The 16,251-nt window shown below is 35.8% G+C and overlaps 1 long non-coding RNA gene across 1 annotated transcript in view; it reads left to right on the top strand.

Moving 5' to 3' along the window:
- Positions 1–16,251, top strand: part of LOC142603566 (uncharacterized) — a 37,632-nt gene that overhangs the window by 5,994 nt on the left and 15,387 nt on the right. Inside the window, exon 2 of the long non-coding RNA XR_012837509.1 lies at positions 6,508–6,753. This is a non-coding gene — a long non-coding RNA (uncharacterized LOC142603566). The remainder of the gene's footprint in view (positions 1–6,507; positions 6,754–16,251) is intronic.

Raw genomic sequence — 16,251 nt, 5'->3', positions numbered from 1 at the left:
ATTTTAAAAATACCTGAAGAATAAACAGAAATATATCAGCTCCTAAACAATAAGTATTTTCTCATCATCCAAAGGAAAGGAACTAGTAATACAGAAATAATGAAAGAAAATCTGTTAAATGTAATATTCCTTTAGTAGAATATTATTCAGAATTTCTGCTGAGGTATCAGCAACTCTGGGCAAATCACAGTAAGGAGAAAGTGACACACATTTAGGTTGTTAGAATTCTTTATATCTTTTACAAGTAATCATGTATTTGCCTAGCAGTTTCTGTTCATAAAACTAGAACTGAAACTGATGTCGTGGCATTATCATCACATCTGTAAAATGCGTCCATGAATCCCGAGAGAGTCTGTGCCAATAACTGATTTTTATCAGATTGGCTGCCAAAGTGAAAAGAAAGAAACTATTAGGATAACAAAATATAAACCAGTGGAGATTGCTGTCGTATCCACTAGCCAATTAGTTTACAGTCTGTAAGGGGAGACCCCTTATTAGTCCTAGAATCAACACTTCCCATGGGTCTGATCTAATCAGAGTTTTGCAGGGCATTTTGGCTGCTCTTCTCTGATTTGGCTGTTCCACTTTAAGAATGTTAAATGTCTGTGTCAACAGAGATTAAAAGCCAAGGGTGCCATGCCTCCCCAGTTCCTGGTTTACACATCAGGCTTGAATCATTCTGACTTAGTGAACACTTACATGAAACAAAACAAGGAGGTTTATTCCAAAATACCTACTAGCCTGCGTGAGCAGATCTCAAACAGGAGAGGGAACTAGGCAGAGGTCTTTTCTGCTTAGTGTGTTCTTCCAGATGAATGCACTAGTGTCTGGGCTTTTGGATGAAAGGCAGCATCACTTCCAACTTCCTTTTCTTGCTTATGAATCTAGCCAGTCATGTCCTAGTGTTTTGCATTAACACTGCTTTATGAAGTTTGGGAACCATCAAAAAAAAAGTGTTGGCCTCTAAAACATTCTACTTATTTCATGTCTTCCCTTAAACTGTATTTTTGCCAGGTTCTGATGAGTGCAGTCTCTAGAAGATTAAGATTTTTCTCTTCAGTTTTAGAAAGTCCCTCTGCAACATATGGATGACAACTTTAAAATAGTAGAATTATGTATTTTAAAAACTTTGTTTAAAAAAAATATTGTACTGTGGGTTTTTTTTCCATAAGTTTTCTGATCCACTGACCGCTATTTCTAAAGTCTGAAACTGTCCAACAGCCCTCATATCTACACAGCTATTTCCTTTTTGCCTCAATATTCAGAGTTGACTTGTTATCTTTCCTTCAGGCTCCCTCATGTTGGGCATATAGTGTTCTTAACAGGAATTAATGTACTGCTGGAAGAGAACTTAAAGTTGCGAGCAGCAACTCTAAAACAGAATTGATATTGTCAAGACTCTCCATCTCCAGATTCTTGAATATTTGGTCCTTGACTAAAATTTAGCCAGTTTGTAGTTCCCTTGCCAAATTACAAAACAGAATGCATGCTTCTTACCTGGACTGCATGTGTTTTGCAGCTTGGATATATTTGTACTTCAATCAAAATGCAAAGTCCATCTGAAAACCATGGTGATGCGTGCTTCATCGGTGTTAATATTGACTTGGCTCTGAAGCAGACAAGACAATCATTTGCTGTGCAACATCTTGGGTGTTCTAAACAGCTTGACTGAAAAAATCGTATTTTTGATATGGAAATGTGGAGGAGAGATCAAAAATTCATATAAAGAATACAATTTCTTATTTATTCCCGTACATTTGAATAGTAATATTAACATGACATAAATTTAGTAGGAACATCTAAAAGAAATGGATTATTTTAAAAATGACATTTCTTAAAAATTAAACTTTCATTTGGCTTCTTACAGGTATTTAGCCTAGTTTACTATGGAAAGGAGATTTGTGCAATCATAGCCCATATGTGCCCCATTAATAGGTTGTCAGCACATAGGCTGATTTGAGACAAATTTGATAAAAGGGTAGATACACCTTTAAAGTAATTAAGAGCTTTTTTTTTTTTTTTTAAATAACTGCTGGGTAGAGAGTACCCATACAGGAGAGTTAGAATGAAGAGACACTCATTCTATCCAGGAGAGAGATCTGAGAAATGCCACAACTGTAGCTTCCATCAGTTTGCAAGCAAGAGCCAGGTTTCATTTGTTGTGGTTCTCACAGAGCTGAGTTAACAAAGGGAAAGCACCATTATTATCCCAACACCTCCTGAATTCTGAGGGCAAGGATGGCACATGAGCAATTGGAGTCTGAGTTGGCTCCCAAAGCACAGCTAGAGTCCAAGTGACAGTCTGTGTCAATCACCTCTTTAACATTTATTAGCTGTTTATCATGAACAGAATTATTCTGCTGACTTGTGTGTTACTTTGCTGCATCCTACAAGTATCCTTAAATAATGACAGTCTTACTTAAGTCTCAAACTAGAACTTAAAGCTTTTTTTTGCATTATACAGCATATAGAAGAAGGAGGAAAGACACCATTTCTGTGCTAACCTCACTTCAAGTTGATTATCTTTGTTCTTCCTTTTTCTCAACACCCCATAGTGCTCCATTTCCTCTCAATATGCCCTATTATTATCCCAGCTTCCAGTGTTGCATTAGTGGATAAAACTAGTGAAAGTATCCTTTAATTTCTCTCTTCAAATTCTGTGTCAGGCCAATGTCACTTTTCATGCCAGCTACAGTAAAGATGATGTTTCTGTGATGTAGACCCACATAATGGGCTGGTAGCAATGGAGACCAATGTAGCATTAGACCCTGTAGCAATGAAAGATTGTAGAGAGAGTTATAGGAGAGTGAAGTTTGACAGATGCTTTTTTGATCTTTAAGTGATGATTTACAGAGAAAAATGGGAATTTTCTTATGACATTGCAATTAATAGTATTTCATTGGTACCAGCTGAAAGTTCTTGTGGCCTAGGACAACAGAAATGCCATTCTGATGTCACAAAAGCGAAAAAATAACTTTTAATTCTATGAACAAGCTGTATTAAATCACAAATAACAATGCTATGGCAATAAAATCCATCCTAACAAACAATACAGATAAACAGAGGCTGCACAGAATTCTTTAAGGGATCTCTCATAACATTCTGCAGCCCACAGATTTCTTTAACAAGTTTTTTTTATGTGCCTGCAGCAGACATTTGCAGGGTGATTTCCCTAATTGTGCTAATATATTAATACAAATCTATGTGCAGTAAAAAATAATTTTTCTAGACCTTAAACATCTAGCAAAACACTGAAACCCTAAACAATTTGTGGTTTGTAGTTAATTTCATTGTGACAAACAAAAGATGTCAGACTCCTAGTTTTCTCTGGTGTCACCCTTCTAGCATATGGTTTCACCGGGAGGCATTAACAATGAATCAGTCAACTGCTCTGCTTTTATTTAGACAGGTGGAGTACAGATATTAAGCTTCTACAATAAACAGATGCCTATCTGAATTTGACAGAATTTTTAAAAATTATGTTTTTTCATGTTTTTCTAAGCTAATGTGAACACTGCGTATCCTTTACTACAAGCTGGGATTCCTCACCAGATCTGCCAGTCCTCAAAATTAGTTTTTTAAAAGGCCATGTACAAGTCAGTAAAAAACCAGCTTATTCCTTTGAAGGTTTGAGACAGGCTAGTATTTTACTTTTCAGGAAAGATAAGGATGAAGCATCAGGAAGCAGTTGTATATATGGAACAGTGATACTTAAGGGCAGCCTTCTGTTCAAAATTATTATTCTAGAGAAGACTTTCTCATAGTGATTCAACTTAGGTTACTGGCATTGTCAAAAAGTTATTTTTTAAATAAAATAATCTTCTGGAAGTTAACCAAGTGGAATTGACTTAGAAATACATCAACACACCTTGCTTCTATCAATATATAATGTATGGACTAAACCAGCAACTTTCAGTTTGACAAAAATCTGAGTTAGCTATAAAATGCCAATACCCTGACAAAATATATTAAAAAAGCACCTGTGAAAAAATAGGCATTAATTATAAACAGTCTCTAGTGGCTTAAGCTACAGGGCTCCTCTTTTAGTTCACTAGCAAAGTACTCACTTGGGAAACTTGCGATGTAATTTCAGAGCAGTTTCTCAGATGAGTTTTCTATTTCAACAGCTAATTGAAAACAATTTGCAGAAGCAGCCATGTTCGTTCACATTGTTAACCACTTAATGATCTATAATAGGGGAAGAGATCCTGCTCCCATGGAATCATATAGTCATGTAATTCATTTAGAGTATTTTCAATTTGGTATTATTTTGGAGAGGAGGAATAGAATGTATCCACCTGATAAATTTACCCTTTTAAACATCAGAAATATTGAAAGCAATATACTTCCAGAGTCCAAACCAGATATTATTGTATGCATTAACAGAACATAGCTTCCGCACCATATATAATCCAATATTGTGCTAATTGGATTAAGAAAATATTTAATTTTACTAATTTCTACTGTAGCATGTTAAAATAAAATGTATTTAAGTTAGAAAGGTTTCTGCAGTGTCTTTTCTCAGATATTTACTGTTTTGGTTGCATTCTTACTCAAGAATTGTACTTTAAAAGTGTTAGCACTGAATGTAAAGGTTAACATTATTGTAAAACCTTAATAGCATTGTAAACCATAAGACAGCTAAACTTACTGAACAATATTAAAGAAAAAGCAGAAACTTGATGCCTTAGATGTCAGAAATGTATTTTCTATTAATAAATTGAATTACACAAAAGGATGTGTATTGGACAAGAATTGCTTCCATGTGGATCCGCTGCCAGAATTGGGACCTTTGCCAGCTTCTTGGGGCAGGATCAATTCTCTTGGGCATTTTTACAGTTTCCAGAATGGTATGTTGAAAGCCATTATGGTGAACTGATCAGCTATCGGTGCCCTTTTGCACTTATCAGTTATCTCTGGGTATAAAGCTGAATATTAATAGAATACACAATATTTACAGAAACAGTAATAGTGTCAGTAATCATTGCTATTTGTGGCACTAATCAGGATCTTCATAATTTTGTAGTTTTCAGGAGGAGTAGAAAATGTTGTGGACATTAAATAGACTACAGCTATGAAAGTGCAATGCATGTGTGTCCAGACCTAGGGAAAAAAATAAAATCAAAGATAATATAGAAGTACAAGGGAAACATTTGCATTCTTTTACTTTTTCAGTTGTGGGTTTTTTGTTTTGTTTTTTTTTACTGGATAGGTTGATAAGGCTCTGATTGACTGAACACAGCCCACAGAGCAGAATAAAATAGGATAGATTAGGATTAAATTATTTTTAAGTTAGCTATTTAAAAATATAGAAATCCTAGTTTGCTAGAATGTGGGCCTGGTTCTTTTTGTGGGAAAACTGGGAGCTAGAATGGGAGGCGAATGTGAAGAGTAATATTTATTTCTGAGAAAGTAAGAATCTGGGTGTTTGCCCAAGAGTAGAGCAGTTCTGTTCCAGTTATATAGTTTCAGGGAGTATTCAAGCCTGAAAAAAACATAGGTTGAAAGAAAAGTATTGAGATTGATAGTAATTTCTATTTGAATAGCTTCTGTCTCTGCGATTAAAAAATCTAAACTGAATGATCGTATAGTATTAATAGAAATGTACACTTGACAATAAAAGAGAATATGAATGTTTTTGAAAAAAACCTCAGATCTTGATCTGATTGAAAACTGTTCTAAGCCTAACCCTCTGTCGTTAGGCATCTCCTTACCATAGAGCTTCTGACTGGAAAGCTTTCCAGGCGGAGGGACAGACTGTTTGCCTATATCTCATTTCCTACTACCGAGTTAAAAAAATTACAGTCCTACTTATTCACAGATTGAAATTTATATTCCTAGTGCCTGCAAATTTAAGAGCCACATGATAACATAAAATCTGTTTGAGGAGATTTATTGTAGAAATCTTTGTTTTCCAAATCAGCAACCTCATTTTTCCTCCAAACTTGAATTTTAGAGGATACCAAAAAAATTAAATAAAAAATTAAAATTAAAAAATTAAAATCCTGTTTGAAGAGAAGTGAGTGAAGCAACTAAATTAAGCAACTAGACATTAAGGCAGATTCAGAATAGCGATAGTTCTGATGACATCAGTCTTGAGTTACACTTTCCTTTTATGAACTCTTCCTTATAGATGTAGGACAAAGCATCTTCAGAATTTTTTCATAGTGAAAAAACAATTTTAGTACTCTTTCTGCCTAACTACTTTTTTCTTTTTATCAGTTCTGAAGAAGTTAATCATCCATATGGAGCATATTCTGATTATTCTTGTTGGACTTTTTTATAAGGTTTATTGAGAAAGTGTGCATTATGGGAATTTTAAGGAATGCTCTTTGAAATAGGTTTTCTTTTTGACTATTGGGAGGCTTAGGTGCTATCCTGGGTGTATAGCTGTTGGCTAGACACCACCTCAAAATGAGGCTGAAGAATACAATAACGAAGAAAGGCCTCAGTTAATGAGGAAAAAAAAGCTATAAAAATGCCCTTGATGTGCTTTTACATCTGCAGTGGTCAAGATACAGAAGAATAAGAGATGGCAGAATGGAAGCTAGAGATAGCTGGTGTGTAACAGAGCCTAACAGAGGTGAGAGAAGATATGTGTGAGATGAAAATCAGCTTCTGCAGCAGCTGTTCCAGATGGACTGTTGTGATTTACAGAGCAATCAAGACTGTAGGAACCAGCGACTGACACCCTGCCACTGACCTGATCTTTGTCTCTGGTGGAGCTGAGAACAACTGGCAGCAGAAAAGAAGGTGGGTAGTTTATTATTGGTTAGGCAGTGCTTTTGCTTTTACTACACAAGATGAACCATGTGTTTCACTTTGCTCCAGCAACTCACAAACAACTTAATTTCATGTTCTTTTTGACTACTGTATAATAAATTTTACTTATTCTTAATGCAGTCTACCTCCACGGTTGCTGCTAATTTATTTCTCTGTCATATTAGTAGTTTTGTTGGTCTCACCAGCTGGTCTATAAAGAAAATCTGACTTTGTCATGATCTTCCCCTTCCCATAGCTCGTTTAATATTGGTAGAACTTGATCACACAGCCCTAAGTACATTACAGGCTTTTCTCTGCATATCTGCCTATGAGCAGTGAATGTCTGGGGCTGCTGTTCTATTTTTATGTCTTATATCAAAATCCCACACTGATTTGACACATTTTTGAAGTGGCCAATAAAATTTTCATTTCAGCTGTTGCAAATATACTGCCAACCTAGAGGTAGGCCTTTCAGTGGGAAAAGCTTACCTTAGGAGCCATAAAGTACTTGTCCTTTTTCCTTCCATCACCTTGTAAACAAAAATCTATGTTTTGCTTACACCATGGATTTATCTTTTCAAAATGACCAATGCCAAGTGAATAATCTAGGAGGCTTTTCGCCTCTGTTCTTGCACTGACTACCAGATATTATAATAATCTTCCTTCAGTGGCTTAACACATGAACAAAAAAAGATGTCACTACATGATTCTCAGAGTCTTAAACCATAATGTTTTGTACTATTCTATTTCAAATTAGAATATTTTTCTATATACCTTCCACAGAGTCTGGGCTTTCTCTAAGAACATTAGAAAAATTTGTTTAAAAATGGTGAGCAAAGAACCGAGAATACTCTGAGGGGCATTATAACCTGCAGGAAAAATATCCCATATGGTAAAATATTAAATCATAAACTTACTTTCTGTTGATTAACACCAACCAAAACCTAAACGGTCTTTTCAATTTTAGGGTGTAATCAAACTGATCATTTTGTACCAGTGTATATTTGAATAGTATTAAAAAAGATGGAGAAAGATTTTTTTTTTCACTGCTGTTCCTGTATAATAATCTAAAAAGACTGTACTGAGATCTTGAGAATAACACTTGCAGACCTATGAGTGCTTTAGGAATTCAGTTCCATCTGTATGCTCTACTAAGGTCTCTTTGCTATAGGTACATTATATATTTTATGGTACTAAAGAGGGTAACAATGCAGGATGCAACAAGGGCACATTGCTAATAATCCCATTCCCATTAAATATTTAGAATTCTGTCATAGTTCATAATCAGGACGTAGAAGTAACAAATTACAACAACTCCATGCTGATGAAAATGACTAATTAAGTATGAAAAGCTGTGAGAGGAAGCCATTGCTTGAAAACAAAATCCTCAAAGGAAGAGAAAAGATGCAGTTACAATAATTTCTAAATGTTTTTTCCTCCTTGATTTTTTTGTTTTCCTATTTCAGTACTAGGACAAGAGCAGAAATTCCTGAATGCTAAACTGTCTGTAATATTGCAAGAAATAATTTGATCTCTCTCATGTTCTCCCATCTATAAAATGGAAATATTACTGTTTATATAGGCTCAGGACAGCTCTCATCAGAAGTGGTAAACCTTAGTACTACCCTTTAGTTTGCAGTGATGCCCCTTAGGTTTTGCACCGAGTCAGACCCTGAAACAAGTAGCAGCAGCTCTAATGCTATTGCAGTTGATGGGTACAATTCTTTGGTTCTGTGGCTGTTACCACATCAGGAGACTGGATCTATTCATCACAAATTGGGTAGTACTAACAGTACTACAGCCCCAGCAGGCTCCAACAAAGAATGTATTTGAGCTTCCCTCAGCTCTCAAACAGTTTTTAAAGGTTTGGCCAGAGATCCTGACAAGCAATACTGAGCTACAAAGCTATGCCCACTGTTCAGCAACACCTACGTGGGAGAAGGGGAGCAGGATCTGAAAGACATGTGGGAGTACCAGTGAGGTCTCCATTATTTAAGCCACCTAGATTGCGGTTTGCTCTCTGCAGTCAGATCAGAGCAAAGCAGACATGCTAAGGCTGGGCTTCACAAGTGATGGATAATACTGGTTATAACTTGGGATGACAAAACATTGTCCATTTTCCTTTTTTGAAGGAAATAGATATAGAAGCACTATCAATTACATGTTATAAATACTTTCTAGGCAATCTTTCTACTAACAGATCAGTTATGAATAATCAAATTTGAACTATTTTCTTACAAAGTAGTTGCACCAAAAATCTAACCCATAGATGCCTTTGTAGGGATCTACAAAGTAGATGAAAGTAAAATATTCCCCATTATAGTACAGTAGTTGGATATACCAGAAGTTCAGTAATAAGCTTGCACCTATATTTTAAATCTTATCACAGAAAATGCATAAGTATTTCCAAAAGACAAAAGAACACAATTTTAATTATCAGATATCCAATGTATTTTACACTGTATGAACAAGTTGTGGACAGCGGACAAAATTATTCTATACTTCTTTTGACTTCAGACTTTAGCCTTCTTCAATCTGTAATAATAGTATTTTCAGATTAGTATTTTCTTTATGAACTTTAGCAATAGAACTAAACCCAGTTAAGATCCTTTATATTAAATCACAAATCATACCCAGTGTTAATTTGATATGGTGCAGCACAGAGATGTCTACAAGTAGTGACTGATTCAGTACCATCCATAACACATTTTTCTGTCATTTACTTCCTTAGTCTGCATATACAGATGATGTGGGCTTCCTGGAATTTTGATGTACACGTTAAGATTTCTATTTAAAGTATTTTTTTACGTGTTTACTTGCTCTACTTAATATGAGAGAAACTATTTTTAAATTTAAGATTTGCTGAATTAGGCTGTAAATCTCTTACACTTTCAACCAAAAACCTGATAGTTGTACACACTCATGGCATGTTAAATAGCTATTAGATGATTGTCATCAGGGACAATCTAAGACATCCTCTCCTTAGCAATATGTTAATGTCCCACAAGCTTTTTGAGTAGTGTAAGAATTTCAGATACTGACTCTCAGCATTTGATCTATTGGTTGATCTGGTTATGCCTGTGAGTGGCATCAGATAGATCAAATATAATGATGAAAGATTTATAAATGATTGTGTAACACAGCAAAAAGACTTCCTAAGAAACAGGGTAAATCTCTGGGCCAGCATAGGCAAAGCTCCAACAATATGGCCAAGAAACTGCCAATTAGTTACTAATCAACAGTGTGCTATTAGTTGTAGGTGCTAAAACCAGAACTATTGCTAGAAAAACATAGGTTAGAAACAATAACGCAGCATTTTCAAAGTAGGTGTTTAAAAGTATCTGCAAGATATGTTGTATTTTCCTTTATCACCTGCTCAATGCAAGAAAGAAATGGAATATTTCATGCTAGGATTTATAATCTCTGTGGACCGTACCATGGTATCAAAGATGAAGTCAGCTACCATCTGCTCCATTTTATGCAAAATAGATGTGGCCCTTGAACTTCTGGCAATTTTCCAATTCAATCCTCTATACGGATTTCTAATGCTCCTGCTTTACAGGATATCCTATTATTCAGCTCAGACAGTAGATTTTACTATTCAACTATTTGTTGACCATGTGGACTGTAACACAGTAACAGGGCAGAAAAGTATCTACTCTTGTTTGTAGTTTGTTTTTTTTAAACTTAGGGGAATGTTCTGAAACAGTATACATATGTTATATATACTTTTCATTATAATGAAACAAATTCATTCTTTACCACCAGATTTCTGCAAGTGTAACAGGAGTGCATAATTACTAGATTTTACTCTTTTAACCTTTGATTTTATTTTTTTAAATACACAAATCCTGTCGCACTGTTAACTTAAAGACTAAAGGCTTAAAAAAAGATGATTAATATACAATTCAAGCGAGAAGCCTGATGCAAACAAACAATTCAGCAAACTCAGCCATACCATTGCAGTGAGCTAATTTTGATTTTATAGAGAACTTGCAGATTTTAAGTTCTTTTTCAAGATATAATTCAATTTCGATAATGTAAAAGGATAATCTGAGTTGTCAGTACCTCTTAAAAATCCTAGTTAGGCAATTATATTTTTACATTTATTTTCATGCTAGCATTTTATTACCTGAGGCTGATTTAATACTTTGCAGTTATTGTTAGAAAGAAGCTTGTAATATATATATATCTTCAGAGATTCCAGATGTGGTGGAATGCTGTGGCTCTCTGTTCAGAATGTACTGCAAATTAAAATTGTGTTTGTTCCATTTCAAGTATGTGGAACATGCTATTGATGTTTGTATATAAAAAATTCACTTGTGCTTGGTTTTGCATTTATTAAAAATGAGCAATAGATTTTTTCCAAAAGTCACATCCCGATCTGCCTATAAAATATTTTTTTATTTTAAAATGTTGGAGCAGAACATGAAGTATAACTCCAAGAAGCCGTTTTTTTAAAATTACGATTTAAATTTTACTGCTTATTATCAGAAAAGATAGGAATCAAGAATAGCAAGCATACAAAGGTAAAATTAAATCACCTTTTGAACTCTCAATGTGCACATATTTAGGATGTGATCCTAGTAGTCCTGAACAGTTTATCAAATCCAGGGGCCCATTCGTATTCAGATAAAGTCTGTGATAGCAGGGGTTTCTTATCTTCAAAGAAGGAGAGAATTTAGAATCTTAGTACAAAGAAAACCCCCATACTCCTGATAAGAACTGTAAATCTTTCCTTTGAAGACTGACACTACGAAGAATTCCTGCTCAGAGAAGCCAGAGCAATATTTTTAAGTAACAGTGTCTGGACTTAGGTGTCATACCCTACAAAATGCAAATATTTTGATGGGAAAGTGTGCTAGAAGGTGGAACTTCTGGGAACTAAGACGGTTACTATAGCAGACTCAACTAGAGCAGTAGCAATGGTGGAAGTGGCAGTCTAAACAGAACTCCCATCGTTACTGGCATTTTCAATTTGTTGTCATTTCACTCTCATCGTAGACACTTTTATGTCACAGTGACTACTGATTAAAGGAGCCCACAGCACTTCTCCAATAGTGACTCCTGGTTTGAAGGACTGATGGCTTTTCAGAGACATTCATAGTTTAGCTCCTTATGATGGATTTCAGCATGATGCCAAGATTTTAATTTTGCAGTGCATTAAACAACAACTAAATAAAAAGAGCAAAGTATTAGCTATACTACAGATAATGCCCCTCTTCTCTCTGCAATTTTTTTGCAGAATGTTTACTTTACAGATTATTATTCTGACAGCTAAAGTTCTAAGGCTCAAATGGGTCCAGGTGTGTATTTACTGTCACATCTCAAATGCTGTTAGTCTATTGTTCCTTTGTTAAATGTTAAGTCAAAAAGTCTGTAAATGCTATGGGGCGTGGAATATGTGTAATTTGTCTGCAGAACAAGTAAGAGACTATGTGCTTCCTTTTCTATATACTTGTTAGATCCTGGAACTGAGAGGGATGCAACAGAAAGCATTTAGGAATTTTCCAAGGAGACTGTATACTTTTCCTCCAATGTTACCCTCCTGCTATATCATTCACTTCAAAATTGTGCAGTTTCCCCAACTTCCTTCCAAGAAATGTTTGAGCCCACAGGATAATTTTGAAAATGTTTATCTTCAAAAGTTACTAACTGAACTTACTTTAGAGGGGAACATGGCTGGCAAACACAACAGAGAAGTTCTTTTTCCCCTGTAATGATTTAGCCTTTGATGCATAGACAGATGGTCATGATCTCCTCCTCCTCCACCCATGGATTTTTCTAAAATGACACCCAAGTTTTTCTTGGCAGCAGTTAGAAAGTCTGGCAAACAGCTCACTTCAGATCCAATTATATTGACCGCATTAATGCAAAAGATCAGCAAATTAAATGTTCCATATTCATTTGGAAGTGATGAATTAAAATTTGCAATGAAATAAGATAAATGCAAATTAGAAACAAATGCCAGCTAGTTTCGTCCACCCTTATATTTAAGGATTTGCTGTGGCCCTTTTTTTTTTTTTTTTTCACTGAGAACAAATGTTTCTTGAAGACATAGGGCATTCTTACAGTACTTCTTAAGGCAATAGCACTTAATAGAACTAGATTTCTGAGAATGTCTTCACAGGCAGAATAACACCCATTTGCTTTGAGTGTTGTAAGGAATACTAGAGAATAACACTTTCCCTCCGTGCTCCAGGGACACCAACTCTTCAGATGAATGTTATCTCTGGATTATCAAAGCTTTTCACACTTGTCTGTGTTTGTCACAAATTCTCCTGGGCACAGGAAAAGCAACCAGGAATGTGACTAATTCCCTATTCAAGGGCTTCTAGCTGAATACTTTTTCCAAGGCAGTACCTACCATCCAATGTACATTTCTTTCACAAGGCAAAAATAAGGAAATCTTCCTGGCAATTCTTTTTCCACCCAGTTACAGGCTAACTTTTGGTTGGTACTGTGTGCTGTGGCAACTGCATGTTAGCTCCTGTCTGCTGGTAACTGGTGGGTAGGTTAATACTTCTCTACCAGTACATGAACCATCACAAATAGCTTTATGTGTGGCAGGTAAATAATGTTCTCTAGGGAAAGGTATATCTTTAGACAGTTATATTCAAATTATTTATTCACCACCTTTGTAGAAGGGACCATAGGTAGAATGTGTTTGACATCTGCTGTATATATTTATGTAAATATAAAGAAGTCCTATTAAAAAACTGTATTTTTTTTCACCAAAGTATAAATACCAAGTTACACCAGTGAAGATGTCTTGTGATGACAATTTGTTCTTCTACCCAGACACCCAGACCATCTCTAATTCTGAGTCTGATTCATTGCCATGAATAATATAAAATGAATTGTGCTCAAGGTGTTTACAGTTCTGAGCTATCTAAAAGACATTCAAAATTCTTAGATACTAAGCTGTCAAACCAAAGACATCTGATCGTTCTGCTTGGCAGAAAAATTCTGTGCTTGTATAACTGTGTTTAGAACAATTGGACCTGGGCAACTGTATACTAATTCCTACCATTTGTATTTATGCACACTACAGCAAAGTTATGAATCAAATCCCTTATTTCAGGTGTCTGAATATATTTTAAGGAAATGTCCGGCATTGAATCATAGACAACAGGATTTGAAATGACATCTTAAACCTAAAGCGTGTCCAGTCCTACTTTTTCATCAATTCTTATCTTTGCCATAAATATCACACCCTCCTACGCTGTATGTATTCATTACACAGCTGCAGCTCCTCCTCTAAGCTAGCTAACACAGCTGTAGCTATAGAGTGCAGACCAGATGGCCAGTCAAAACCCTGCTTCCTATTGTCTGCAAAACACAATAACTATTGCCAATAATCTCTGCTTCTGGGCCCATACCTTGTGTGTTTTAACACAACCATTCTTTCCTCAGTCAGAAACTGGCCTGTATCACACAGTCAACACCAACATACTTCCTTAAGGACTACTTCTACTGTTTGATTAGCATCCTCAAGTCATTTTCCTCCTTTTTGTAGTAGAAAAGTTTACTTTTAAAATATAGTCCTTTTCACCTGTTTTAGCCATGCTGTGCCTTAACTCCTAAAGATTTGACTTTCAGCAAAACAAAAAAGAAAACAAAGCGCTTTTTTTCTTTCCATACTTTAAATATGTATCATTTCCACAATAACATATATATAATGAAATGACATACATATGAGCAAATTCAGAAATGAGGAGTTACAGATAGCACCAGTCTTACAGTATGAAACAGGTTTGGCAGTTACTCTACAGCAGTCAGTGGAAGTGTGGCCATCAACTTGAGTGAGCTGTGAAGGCTCGTGAAGGGGAATAGTGGCAACAGCAGCTTGTAAAAGAAATGGATAAAAGAGCTTGCCACACTGAAAAGGTAAGAAAGAGGATCATTTTTCTGGTGGTATAGGGAAGGGGGTCTTGGTATTAATGCCTCATGTAACTTTATACTGATTGATAGGCCTGGCTAAATATATACTCAGTTTTTATTAAGGCTCTAACATTTGAAATAGGTAATACATACAATTAGTTCCCATGTCATAGGAATAACATTAAAATTACTGATCAGTTGTTTGCTTAAAATCTTTTGGAATGGTTGAGGGTGGTGGTTTTTTTTTTTTTTGGAACTGCTATCCACTGAAAGGAATTTGAAAAGCATATTTAAAAGTTAAAAAAAATCACATTCTGCTCATATTTGGAAGCATAACATCAAAATACCCGAGTTTTCTGCATCCACTTTTTAAAGTGAGCTATTTTGTTTGCAGATTCTTTGTTAAACAAATGCACTTCTCCAAGCCAGTACAGCTGGGGCCTCACTGTACAAACATGTTTAACTCCATGATCTGTGCAAGTTTTATTGCTAGTAATCTAATCAAATATCATGGGTCCAACCAGTCATAGCATAAACCTGATTTTCATGGCCTCTCTGCTATACCTGTTGTTCCATTTTCACAAGTATAAATTCAGTCCTGTAGTCATTTTAAAGTATCAATCATTTTAAAGTGCAACTGTTGCTAACCTGCATGCTCAGCAATTCTTTCTTCTTTTTATGCTGTTTGATTTGAAGGAAAGCCAAATATTTCTGTATGGGTAGTTTTTGAAAAGGAGGTAAATGCTCCAACACATCTGAATGACACAATCTGTAACATTTAGGGGGAGAAAACTAAGGAAGCTGAATTTTAAACTGGTTATTTGAAATGTACAGAGACATAGAATTGTAGTTCAGAACTATTGTGGTTGAAATGATTCTTTCTCATTCTTGAAAATTACCCTTTGGTAAAGCAGTAATGCCTTCAGACCCTGTGCAGCAAGCAGCAGATAGTGCTTGTCCTCAGAACATTTGAAAGAGTAAGAACTCCCTGCTAATTCCAAAGAGAATCTTCTCAGCAACACCTCTCCCCTGTGGAACTCCTGCAGCTTTATAGACTAGCTTAACAACACTTGCCTATTCAAGACCAGAGGGGAAGATGTGCCAATGGGGAGAGATGCTGGCAGCCAGTTTTGTCAGCGGCAAGGCAGCTAGCTCAGTCACCTCTGCTGCTTACTGTGCAGAACAGAGAGGGAGAGATGTGGTCTCATTTAGGACAATTCCAGGATAGTAATGTGTAGTCAGCCCAACTCTCTTAGATTCCTCCTCAAACACACCCAAGTCAGGATAGACATGAAACACTAATGTGATTTGTTTATAGGTATCTCATTTGCACCATTAGACTGTGAATCTCTAACAGCTTCATACTTAGTGGTCATGAGGCCTCACCCTATTGAATCAGTTACAGTTATTCAATCTCGAAGTAAAAGGCATAACTCATTGATGGCTGCATTAAAGAAGGTGGTCTAATCACAGGATATTTGAGGTTGGAAGACACCTGAATTGTATGGAGTCTAACACCCCTGCTCAGGCAGGGTCAGCTCGAGTGAGTTGCCCAGGGCCATGTCTCCAAGAATGGAAACTCCACAATCACTCTCAACAACCTAT

This window comes from Balearica regulorum, chromosome 12, assembly GCF_011004875.1.
Source record: "Balearica regulorum gibbericeps isolate bBalReg1 chromosome 12, bBalReg1.pri, whole genome shotgun sequence".
NCBI classification, from domain to species: Eukaryota; Metazoa; Chordata; class Aves; order Gruiformes; family Gruidae; genus Balearica; species Balearica regulorum.
The sequence above is the reverse complement of the archived record's forward strand: the minus strand, read 5'-3'. Positions and strand labels throughout refer to the sequence as shown.